General features: G+C 54.5%; 1 protein-coding gene across 1 annotated transcript in view; it reads left to right on the top strand.

The window, feature by feature from the left end:
- The window catches only part of PIWIL1 (piwi like RNA-mediated gene silencing 1), a 1,334,367-nt gene that overhangs the window by 447,076 nt on the left and 874,161 nt on the right, over positions 1–13,130 (top strand). The window lies entirely within an intron of this gene.

The raw sequence follows: 13,130 nt of genomic DNA, 5'->3' as shown, positions 1-13,130 counted from the left end.
AAATTTAAATGAGCTTAGGGGTTTGTCCACAAGCAATAACGGTCTGGATAGTCTCTTCTGAATAATTCACACCTGGTTTGGGTGATTCGGTGTCTCTGGAGGTTTTGGCACATGTCTGCATGCTTGGCATCCTCATGCTTTTCTGCACTGTTCTTTGGTGGTATTCCAGTTTAAACTTTCTGGGGTCCTGTAAAGTGACTATAATCCTGTTCTTGTTTCCACGATGCTCTGGTTTTACTTGATGATGCAGGGGTGTGTGGGGGGGGGGCTTGGCAGAGGGAATCGGTCAGGATAGTAATGGTAACACATTGTGAAGTTCACTCCTTGCTTGCCCTTTATTTCTAGTAGTACTTTGTGAATATTTGCCACATATTTGGAAGAGCAACAGTTCGTAGCAAAGGAGAATCAACCAAGTTGGTGCCAGTGGGAGGCTCTCTCGCCCAACTTCCCCACCAGAGAAAATGTTTGGCAAAATAGGTTAAAATTGTGCATTATATTGCACCCTTTCTATGAAAAATTGGGGAAACAGCCACACAGTTTGTAATCTGTTTTGTAGGGTAATAAAAGAAAAATGAACTAGATGCAATTAACCAGCATTTCCCAATGAATTTTTTAGGCCTTTCCATATAATATATTGGCTGCAGTACATATTTCAGTATTCCAACATGAGAACATATTCACATTTGCTTTCTGTATTATGGCAGCAATGATACCATATGAAAACATTTCTAAACTGGCTCTGCCAATATTTGCCAGTAACCACACAAGCACATACTCCTGTTGAATTTGCTATTAAGTATAGTAGTCCACTTTAAGGAAACCTGTTCAAATGCACTGCTCCAATGCATGCTAGTCCAGGCACATAACATCCATGTTTGATTCATCATAGTTGTCAAGAACAAATGTCTTGCCACAGTAAGATGCAGTTCGACTGGCTGCATGGAAATACACGGTGTAGCTGTGTAGTAAAGCTCATCATGCTTGCTTTAAATCAGATCTCCAGTAAATATGTCATGCCGTAGTAAGAAATGGCTCATGGGCGCTGGGGAAATAAACCGTCGGCGGGAAGCCACATTTCCCTTGGACACTTTAAGCCAGTCGAGGAGTATTCCTAAGCTGCAAAAAGCAGCTGGGGGAGTGCTCAGTGATTACACTGTGCTGGCACGGCTCGTCATTAATGGTGGAGGGATTAGGTGGGTCTGCGTCTCCTCGCCCATTATGGATGAGCTAACTTTGTTCTTTTACTTTCTCCAGCATGGGGTCTGGCATGGATTCACATGCTCATGAATATTCCCCGTCGTCAGGCTGGGAATCCTCGGTAAAGAAAAAACCAGTATCAGTTTCGTTTCTGATCTGTCTTTCGTAGTAATATCCAATCACTGGTCTCTGCGTCATACTGACCACAGCCAATGACTGCCCTCTACCTAAGCACCGCCTCTGGCAGCCATCTTCAGATTTTTACCGCACGTTCATGTGTTGGGATCCTCGTGCTATTGCTCTCGAGCGTTAGTGCTATTTTTTCACGTTTTTTCTCAAAAAACTTCTTGTTTTCGGTCAAAAGAGCCTCAAGCTCCACCGACTCTCCATCCGATCAACGGGGACCCGTGTCGGATTCGTCTGCGCCCCTCAAGGGTGAAGATTTTGTCGAGCTACGCTTTTGGAGGACTCCCGAAGTTTCTCAGGCCCGGACATGGCCCAGGAGAAGGGATGCTCGACGCCCGGAAAGCTGTTCAGGGTCTGCCCTGGATGCCAGCTGCAGAACGTCTTTAAGGAGGACGAACACTCCTTTTGTCTCTACTGCTTACATGAGGACAAGACGCACGTGGAGAAGGACTGTGCGTTTTGCGGCAACATGTCGGAGCGGACCATGAAGGACCGCCATCAACGTCTCGCCAACTGGCTGGAAGGGAAGAGCCCGTCAGGCGAGAAGAAGAAGAAATCCGAGCGGTCTTCTAAGACCTTTGAGGACGCCCCGGCGACGGGTGTCCAACACAAGGCAAAGCACCGCGAGTCCGCTGGCACCGGGAGCGCCGAACGGTCGGGCTCTACGGGCGCCAGGCAGGGCGCACCCTCCCCGGCACCATCAACCACGAGCCAACGCTCTGGGTCGGGTAAGAGGAAGGCCGAGCACCCGGCGAAGCTCCTGGAGAGGCCCCATCGTAGGGGGAGCGAGGAAGGTCCCCCCCTCAAGGATAAGGCGGTGAGCGCACCTAAGGTGGTGAAGGCCTTAATCCATCCGGCCAAGCCCTCTATCGAAACTGTCGCGGCGGCCCTGGCTCAGCCTGTGGGGGGCTACACCAGTGGTGGCGACCTCGGGGCTCAGTCTCCCTGCCACCTCGGAGGGAGTCCTCTTTTGTGCCCATCGATAGTGCCCCCGTGAAATCCCCCGTGGGGAAGAAAAAGGGGGGGGCAGGGCGTCGTCGTAGATTCGGCTTCAACCTCGGAGGAGGAGCTGGTCGAAGTCTTAAGCCACGGCCTCGGCGTGGAAGAAGACCGGCCCGTCGGGATGGATCCCGACGCAGGCGACGACGACATCGAGGGTACCGACGGGGCCCCTGATCGCCCGTCGGATTCCCCTCTGCCAGCGCCGCGAGACAGCTCGGCGGCCATTTTGTTGGCTATACAGTCCTTATGCTCAGAGATAAGGACGAGACTACCGTTGCCGACAGAACCTCTCCCGTCGGGGGACCCAGAACCGGGACCTTCTGGTGTTCCCCCTACCAAGAAAAGAAGGATCCACCCTCCGCCTCCTTTTCAGCCGTCGCGCCCCTTCCAGCCCTCCTCCCCGTCCACCCGAGGGGATGATACGGGGACTGACACGGCAGCGACGGGTACGGACGACGAGGTATACGACGAGGATGTACCGTCGTCGCCTCCCACCAGGGCTTCTCCGCCCGACGAGATTGGATCGTTCCACTCCATGATCACCAGGGCATCCGAGCTTTTCCAACTCTGCCCTGAGGAGAAGAAGGAAGGTTTCCTTTATCAGCGGCGCGAGGCCAAGAGGAAGACGGTCCTCTCAGTGCCTCTATTGGACGACATTTGGGATGAGGAAGAAATTGGACGCTATGGGACGCAGAGTCATCTCGTCTGCGGCGACGACGACGATTAAAGCGGCCAACGCCTTGGCTATCGTGGCCCGCTGCGACAGGGAGCTCTGGTACAAACTGGCTCCCCTACTGGACTTCTTGCCGGACGACAAGAGGGCAGAGGCCCTGGAGATCCTGCAGGAAGGTGAGGTGGCTTCGGACCACGCCATTACCGTTGCGACGTCTACCCCTACCTGGACGACTGGCTCATCCGAGCCAAGTCGAGGGAGCTCGCCCTGGATCACACGGCAAGGACCGTCCGACTTCTCACGGACCTGGGATTCTCCGTGAACTACGCCAAGTCTCACCTGGTACCCGCGCAAAACGCACTGTTTCTGGGAGCGAAGCTCGACACAGTGTCTCTTCTGGCCTCCCCGTCGGAGGAAAGGACCAGGTCCATCCTGGGCAAGTACAGCGGATGTTGGTTTCCGACGCGGCCAAGGTGAGGTCCATCAAGTCCCTCCTCGGAATGATGTCTTCCTGCATCTACCTCATTCCCATGTGCAGGCTCCGGATGCGCCCGTTGCAGGAGTTCCTGGACGCGCGCTGGATCCAAACGACGGGCAGCTTCGAGGAGAGGATCACACTTGACGAGAGTTTCCGCCGAGCAGTCCGGTGGTGGGGCAACCGCACGCATCTGACGGCGGGCATGGACTTCCAGACCCCAGATCACCAGGAGACAGTGACCACCGATGCCTCCCTGGAAGGGTGGGGAGCGCACACCGAAAATCTGCACGCGAGAGGCCTTTGGCTCCCGACGGAGAAGTCCCTCCATATCAACGTCCTGGAGCTCCGTGCAGTGTTCTGGGCCCTCAGGTCCTTCCTTCCGTCCCTCAATGGCAAGGTGGTGAGGATCTTCACCGACAACACCACCACCATGTTTTACATCAGGAAACAGGGCGGAACCAGGTCCCCAGCGCTGTCCAAGGAGGCGCAGGACCTGTGGCATTGGGCCGTCGCCCAAAGGATGTTTCTGGTGCCGTTTCATCTGGCAGGGATAAAAAACACCATCGCCGACTCACTCAGCAGGGAGCTGCGCTCGTGCCACGAGTGGGAACTGTGGCAGGATCTAGTGGATCGCCTCTTCCGACGGTGGGGCACACCCCAGATCGACCTGTTCGCGACGGCGACGAACTCCAAGTGTTTAAGGTTCGCCAGCAGGTTTCCCCAGGCGAGGAGCATGGGCGATGCCTTCTCGTTCCCCTGGGAGGGCCTGTTCCTCTACGCGTTCCCTCCTTTGCCACTGCTAATCCGGCTCGTCAACCAGCTCAAGAGGTCACGGTGCAGGATGATCCTCGTCGCACCTGCGTGGCCGAGGCAGATATGGTTCCCGGACCTTCTGGACTTGTCAGCGTCCCCGCCAATCAAGCTGCCGGTGGACGCGGATCTTCTCTCCAGGGAAGGAGGCGCCATCCTCCACCACGACCCGAAATCGCTGAACTTGCAGGCCTGGCTCCTGCAGCGCTAGAGTTTGGAGGATACGACATACCGGCCGACTGCAGAGAGGTTCTTGCAAAGGCCAGGGCGTCCTCGACTCTTAAATGCTACGGACACAAATGGAAGAGGTTCTCTGTCTGGTGCCACGCACAGAAGATTAACCCTCTACGGATTACGGCTCCCCAGGTACTGCCGTACCTGCTGACGCTGGCCAAAGCTGGACTGGCACACGCGTCCATCAAGATTCATCTTGCTGCGATCTCCCGATACACCAGAACCACGGGCCGGACGTCCTTGTGGTCTCATCGTCTGGTGAAGGAGTTCATGAAGGGACTGTTCAGATCGTTCCCGCCGGTGAAGGCTCCGGCCCCGGCGTGGGAGCTCAACGTGGTGCTGACCAAGCTCATGGGACCTCCGTTCGAGCCTCTGCACTCGGCCCCGTTGAAGTTTCTGTCGTGGAAAGCAGCGTTTCTTGTGGCCATCACCTCCGCACGACGGGTGGGAGAGATCCAGGCCCTTTCATGCAAGGCCCCGTACTTGACTTTTCACGACACGAGGGTAGTGCTCAGGACGCACTCCTCCTTCATGCCCAAGGTACCGTCGGACTTCCATCTCAACGAACCCTTGGTGTTGCCTGTGTTCTTCCCGTCGCCTTCGTCGCCGGCTGAGAGGACTTTGCACTCGCTGGATGTGGCTAGAGCGCTGAAGTTCTACGTGGACCGCACGAAGTGTTTTCGGAAGACGTCACAACTCTTTGTGAACTTTGGACCTGTCAATCAGGGGAAGGCTCTCTCGAAGGCTTCCATTTCCAGATGGCTCTCCGGCTGTATCATGTACTGTCATCGGTTGGCAAACCGACTGCTGCCTGGCCGTCCGAGAGCCCATTCCACCAGAGCGATCGCAGCTACCACGGCGTTCCTTTCTGGTGTGCCCCTGCTGGACATATGCAGGGCTGCTACGTGGAGGTCGACGCACACCTTCACGAAGTTCTACTGCGTCGATCGGGATTCCAGGGAGGAGTCCAGGGTCGGCCAAGCAGTGCTGCGCAACCTGTTCGCCTGAGGTGAGCCTGGTGAGGAGGTAAGATGCTTAATGTTGAGTTGGATGTACTGCTTAATGTTGAGCCTTTGCCACCTCCCGTGGTTGTGCATGTGTGTACTGCTATGTATTCTTATATTCATGAGCATGTGAATCCATGCCAGACCCCATGCTGGAGAAGGAACAAGTTACTTACCTGTAACTGTTGTTCTCCAGCATGGGTCTGGCATGGATTCACATGCGAACCCTCCCGCCTTCCCCTCTGCGGCTCTTCACTTGGTCATACTGCCACTTCACGTGCTTCCAAATCTGAAGATGGCTGCCAGAGGCGGTGCTTAGGTAGAGGGGCAGTCATTGGCTGTGGTCAGTATGACGCAGAGACCAGTGATTGGATATTACTACGAAAGACAGATCAGAAACAAAACTGATACTGGTTTTTTCTTTACCGAGGATTCCCAGCCTGACGACGGGGAATATTCATGAGCATGTGAATCCATGCCAGACCCATGCTGGAGAACAACAGTTACAGGTAAGTACGTTGTTCCTTCTCTTTAAGAGAAGGCTAGGCTACCTTACACCACGCAGAATAGTCTCCTACTTTGTAGAGCTGCCTAATGCCTGGCCTGATCCCTCAGAACCTTCCTACGGTTTCTTTCAACTTGCTCTCCTTCCTAGCTGAGCTCTTCAAAAATGTTCCTGTCTATAGTGTTGCCCTCTTCTCCTTTCTCCACTTCTTGTCCAGAGTTGGTCAAATTTTTATTTGGTTTGAAAACCGTTCAAGTTATACAACAAAACTACCATGCATCCACTTTTCATCGCAAAATACATAAACGAAGAAGAATCAAATTTAAAACGTGGTTAAAAAAGAATTGTGGTAAAAAGAAAATATATAAAAAACAAAGACCAATTGCGTAAATACTGACGTGGGGAAGTTAACCCGCAAGTACAGTGCATTAAAAACACACTTGTTTGTTTCCATCGTTGTTCACTGACAAGCATTAGAGGAGCGGAGTCTGATATACTCCATGTTACTGCCAATATCAGATTTCAAAATAATCCTGATTGTCCCTCTGATATTTCCGTTTTTACCACAGGACTTTAATCGGTGCAGTTCCATGCAAATCTACAGAAATATAGATGCTCTAAGCTGTGATGTTATAATTTATCAGAGGCTTCTTTAAATACATAGATGCATGTATCTGCGCGCTCTGTGTAGAACGGGCAGTCTCAATGATGACGTTGGGTTGCGTGGATTGTCTTAAACTTTACAGCGTCACCTACTGTTTTGCTCTTTGCTCTCCAAGAGTGCACGGACAATTATTCATCACCAGTACATTTGTAGAGCAAGAAAATAATTTGAACGCAGGTAGGCAAAGCAATAATTCACAACCAGATACGCAGTTAGCGAAATAATGAGCACTTATACAGCTATTTATTCATAGCTTGGAAGCAACAAGTGATAACACAGAAATAAATCACAGAAAGGACAGAGAATTCAAAAGAAAATACATCACTGTGGGCTTAACTGAATCCCTCCTCTCGCCAGAAGCGGCTAGAAGACCCCGGTAACAGGCAGGCAGAGAGCACAACAGCCCACAGGAAGGTCTGAACAAGGCGTCCCCCCTCCGACTGAGGTCTTTGGTTTTCACTGACCTTCCCGATAGCGCCGCATATATGCCCTCCTCAAAGGGGACGTCAATTTCTCGAACCATCTGACATTAGTGTTTGCGCATTGCTGATTGACTTTTTTGATTGCCGGCCGGTCAACCGGCAGTAACCCCAAGGAGCAAAGCTTCCCTCTTCTAAAACTCCACGGAAAACAATTCCATAACTCATAGCAAGACATAACAAAACCAGCTTTCCCAGCAGAATGTCCTTGACTGGCTGCATACCAGGTTTAGAAAGCATGTACAGCTTTTCACTGAGGCATTGAATAAATATCCATTATGGCTTTTGAGTGCCCCCAGAATGCATTGCTCACCAGCGCCATGTTTTAGCTCAAGCATAACAATTCCACCCTTGGATATTTATCTTCCATAGCCCAGTGGCAGAGGAGCCGGTCTCTGGAACCGACGAAACATTAGAACCAAGTTAGGAATACATTGAATACAACAACAACCTAGTATTATAATAGCTAAAATAATGCAAATGCAGGCCAAGGCGTAACGCAGTGTACCCCCAATGTCAGGAATCCATGAAAATACAAATACAAAATAACCAATCCCACCAATTCCCAGCATAACTTTGAGATACTTGGGAAATGAGGTCCCTCAAACATCTGATATGACTTTGGATCGTGAATGGTCACTTAGATTAAAACAACACATACCTTCCACTGCGTTACAGCCCAAATTATGTTTCAGCAAGAGATAATCAACGGCAGCCCTGTTTTGCAATGTTGCTTTTCTAATAACTTTGCTATCAAGGAGCAACTCTTCTAATGCGCTTGAGGTATGATTCAGACCTTTTACCACTTAAACATGCTAGTTTAATAACCCCCAGCAGCTAAACCCCAGACTCCCACTAATGAAAGGGCTAACGCCAGAACTTCAGTCAGATAATAACTGCAAATGTGAATCACAATCTGGGGATAAACCTACAGATTCAAAAGTTGACCTTTTGGTTCGAGACATGACTGGCTGTAACGGAAACATCATTAGCCCTAATTGCGTTAAGGCACATGGACCTCCGGAAATGTTAGCTGGAATGTTAGTGTATGTGATATTGCCACATGAGAAGAGCCATCCTGTGGGAAGTTTTACGTGATGCATATGACTGGCAGCTAACACTGTATGATTTCAAGACATGATTTCAAGACATAGAATTATTCACACTGTTACATGTGCGTGCAACTCGAACAACCTTTTTTCAAACGTAGTCTGATTTTTCTGTTTGGTTAAATTCAACTGTTGGCATTTGCCAATTTCATTTACATCGCAGGTCATAAAGTAACACACATTGCCTTGAGTTATATTGTATGTTGTAATACGTGTCAAGTTCCTCCACTTCTCCAGCATGGGGTCTGGCATGGATTCACATGCTCATGAATATTCCCCGTCGTCAGGCTGGAAATCCTCGGTAAAGAAAAAACCAGTATCAGTTTCGTTTCTGATCTGTCTTTCGTAGTAATAACCAATCACTGGTCTCTGCGTCATACTGACCACAGCCAATGACTGCCCTCCACCTAAGCACCGCCTCTGGCAGCCATCTTCAGATTTTTACCGCACGTTCATGTGTTGGGATCCTCGTGCTATTGCTCTCGAGCGTTAGTGCTATTTTTCGCGCTTTTTTCACAAAAAAACTTCGATTCTTTCGGTCAAAGAGCCTCAAGCTCCACCGATCCTACATCCGATCAACGGGGACCCGTGTCGGATTCATCTGTGCCCCTCAAGGGTGAAGGTTTCGTCGAGCTACACTTCGGAGGAATCCAGAAGCTTCTCAGGCCCGGTCTCGGAGATGGCCCAGGAGAAGGGAAGCTCGACGCCCGGAAAGCTGTTCAGGGTCTGCCCTGGATGCCAGCTGCAGAACGTCTTCAAGGAGGACGAACACTCTTTCTGCCTTTACTGCCTTCATGAGGACAAGACGCACGTGGAGAAGGACTGTGCGTTTTGCGGCAACATGTCGGAACGGACCATGAAGGACCGCCATCAACGTCTCGCCAACTGGCTGGAGGGTAAGAGCCCGTCTGGCGAGAAGAAGAAGAAATCCGAGCGGTCTTCTAAGACCTTTGAGGGCGCCCCGGCGACGGGGGCCCAACATAAGGCCAAGCACCGCGAGTCCGCTGGCACCGGGAGCGCCGAACGTTCGGGCTCTACGGGCACCAGGCAGGGCGCACCCTCCCCGGCACCATCAACCACGAGCCAACGCTCTGGGTCGGGTAAGATGAAGGCCGAGCACCCGGCGAAGCTCCTGGAGAGGCCCCGGTCGAGCTCTAAGGCAGAGGAGGAGCGTGGCAGTGCCCCCTCCCTCAAGGATAAGGCGGTGAGCGCACCTAAGGTGGTGAAGGCCTTGATCCATCCGACCAAGCCCTCTATCGAAACGGTCGCGGCGGCCCTGGCTCAGCCTGTGGTGGCTGCACCAGTGGTGGCGACCTCAGGGCCCAGAATCTCCCTGCCTCCTCGGAGGGAGTCTTCCTTTGTGCCCATCGATAGGACCCCCGTGAAACCCTCCGTGGGGAAGAAGGGGGGCAGGGCGTCGTCGGAGATTCGGCCTCAACCTCAGAAGAGGAGCTGATCGAGGTCTTAAGCCACGGCCTAGGCGTGGAAGAAGGCCAGCCCGTCGGAATGGACCCCGACGCAGGTGACGACGACGACATCGTCGAGGATACCGACGGGGCCCCTGCCCGCCCGTCGGATTCCCCTCTGCCAGCACCGCAAGACAACTCGGCGGCCATTTTGTTGGCCATACAGTCCTTATGCTCCGAGATAAGGACGAGGCTACCGTTACCGACGGAGGAACCTCTCCCGTCGGGGGATCCAGAACCGGGACCTTCTGGTGTTCCCCCTACCAAGAAAAGAAGGATCCATCCACCACCTCCTTTTCAACCGTCGCGCCCCGTCCAGCCCTCCTCCCCGTCCACCCGAGGGGATGATACGAGGACTGACACGGCAGCGACGGGTACGGACGACGAGGCATACGACGAGGATTTTCCGTCGTCGCCTCCCACCAGGGCTTCTCCGCCCGACGAGATCGGATCTTTCCACTCCATGATCTCCAGGGCTTCCGAGCTTTTCCAACTCTGCCCTGAGGAGAAGAAAAAGGAAGGCTTCCTTTATCAGCGGCGCGAGGCCAAGAGGAAGACGGTCCTCTCAGTGCCTCTGTTGGACGACATTTGGGATGAGGGCCTTTCCCTCCTCAAGAACCCTTCCACGACGCCAGCTAGAAGAGACCGGTACGAGAAAAAGTACCGGGTCCCGGACACGGCCCCCCTGTGCCTCCGGGCGCAGCCTACCCCGGACTCCGTCGTCTCCGCGGCAGCCAGGAAGAAAGCGGGGGGGGTGCGGCCTCCACATCGACTTCCCCGCCGGACGGCGAGGGAAAGAAATTGGATGCTATGGGACGTAGAGTCATCTCGTCGGCAGCGACGACGATTAAAGCGGCCAACGCCTTGGCTATCGTGGCCCGCTATGACAGGGAGCTCTGGTACAAGATAGCTCCCCTGCTGGATTTTCTGCCGGACGACAAGAGGGCGGAGGCCCTTGAGATCCTGCAGGAAGGTGAGGTGGCCTCGGACCACGCCATCACCGTGGCGACGGACATCGCCGACATCGGGTTCCGCCAGCTGGGCAACGGCGTTTGCCTTCGACGTCGTGGATGGCTCAAAGCTACGGATTTCCGGCAGGACGTCCAGACCAGAGTCCTGGACATGCCCTTCAACGGGAACAACCTGTTTGGGAAGACAGTGGACGATTCCCTTCAGGCCATCAAGGCGGATACTGAGACGGCCCGGGCCCTTGGAGTCCTGCAACGACGGACGCCCTTTCGGAGCGGCGGAGGCAAGGGCGCCTCCAAAGGTTCCGGCGGCGGTTTCGCTTCCTACCGTCAAGCGGCCCGCTCGTCGTCGCAAGAGGCCTACAGAGGACGAGGCAAGTCTAGCGGACCCCGCCGTCGTCGCCAAGGAGGTCAAGGCGGCAAGGCCGCGCCCAAGCAGGATTGAACCGGCCGTGGGGTCGGGCCCCCACCGAAGCACCCCGGTGGGAGGCCGGCTGGCGGGCTTCGTCAGCGTGTGGGAGTCCATCTCCACCGACCGTTGGGTGCTGGACGCCCTGGCCCGGAGCCACGCGCTCGAGTTTCAAAGAAGGTGCCCGCGCGTCCCCCCCGTGGCCAGGAAAGAACTTCACGTCCCTCAACTTCTCCTGGAGGTAAAGGCGATGCTCAGAAAAGGCGCCATCGAACTCGTCCCAAAGAGGCTTCGGGGCTCCGGAGTCTACTCGAGATACTTCCTCGTGAGGAAGAAGACGGGAGGATGGCGCCCCATCCTGGACCTGCGACGTCTGAACAAGTTCATCAAGGCGCAGAAGTTCCGGATGGTCACCCTCCAGCACGTCCTGGGTCAGCTGGAGGAAGGAGACTTCCTATCGTTGGATTTGGAGGATGCCTACTTCCACATTCCCATCCTAAAGGGGCACCGCAAATTCCTCAGATTCGTGGTCCAAGGGCGTCATTACCAGTTCAAAGCCCTTCCCTTCGGACTACGGTCGGCACCCAGGGTATTCACCAAGTGCCTTGCACCGGTGGCGGTGCAGCTGCGCCGCGAGGGGATTCACGTCTACCCCTACCTGGACGACTGGCTCATCCGCGCCAAGACGAGGGAGCTCGCCGTGGTCCACACGGCAAGGACCGTCCAACTCCTCACGGACCTGGGATTCTCCGTGAACTACGCCAAATCCCACCTGGTGCCCGCGCAAGTCGCACTGTTTCTGGGAGCCAGGCTCGACACAGTGTCCCTTCTGGCCTCCCCGTCGGAGGAGAGGACCAGGACCATCTTGGGCAAGGTGCAACGGATGTTGGTGGCCGACGCGGCCAAAGTGAGGTCCATCAAGTCCCTCCTCGGGATGATGTCTTCCTGCATCTACCTCATTCCCATGTGCAGGCTCCGGATGCGCCCGTTGCAAGAATTCCTGGATGCGCGCTGGATCCAGACGACGGGCAGCTTCGAGGAAAGGATCAAGCTCGACGAGAGTTTCCGACGAGCGATACGGTGGTGGGGCACCCGCGCGCATTTGACGGCGGGCATGGACTTCCAGACCCCAGCCCACCAGGAGACCGTGACCACGGATGCCTCCCTGGAAGGGTGGGGAGCGCACACCGAAAATCTGCACGCAAGGGGACTCTGGCTCCCGACGGAGAAGTCCCTGCATATCAACGTCCTGGAGCTCCGTGCAGTGTTTTGGGCCCTCAGGTCCTTCCTTCCGTCCCTCAAGGGCAAGGTGGTGAGGATCTTCACCGACAACACCACCACCATGTTTTACATCAGGAAACAGGGCGGAACCAGGTCCCCAGCGCTGTCCAAGGAGGCGCAGGACCTGTGGCATTGGGCCGTTGCCCAAGGGATTTTTCTGGTGCCGTTTCATCTGTCAGGGATAAAAAACACCATCGCCGACTCACTCAGCAGGGAGCTGCGCTCGTGCCACGAGTGGGAACTACGGCAGGATCTGGTGGATCGCCTCTTCCGACGGTGGGGCACACCCCAGATCGACCTGTTCGCGACGGCGACGAACACCAAGTGCCGGAGGTTCGCCAGCAGGTTTCCCCAGACGAGGAGCATGGGCGATGCTTTCTCGTTCCCCTGGGAGGGCCTGTTCCTCTACGCGTTCCCTCCCTTGCCTCTGCTAATCCGGCTCGTCAACCAGCTCAAGAGGTCACGGTGCAGGATGATCCTCGTCGCACCTGCGTGGCCGAGGCAGATATGGTTCCCGGACCTTCTGGACTTGTCAGCGTCCCCGCCGATCAAGCTGCCGGCGGACGCGGATCTACTCTCCAGGGAAGGAGGCGCCATCCTCCACCACGACCCGAAGTCGCTGAACTTGCAGGCCTGGCTCCTGCAGCGCTAGAGTTTGGAGGATA

This window comes from Ambystoma mexicanum, chromosome 10 (genome assembly GCF_040938575.1).
Source record: "Ambystoma mexicanum isolate Mex_15411 chromosome 10, UKY_AmexF1_1, whole genome shotgun sequence".
Lineage (NCBI taxonomy): Eukaryota > Metazoa > Chordata > Amphibia > Caudata > Ambystomatidae > Ambystoma > Ambystoma mexicanum.
Note: the sequence above shows the minus strand (reverse complement) of the source record. Positions and strands in the feature narration are given on the sequence as shown.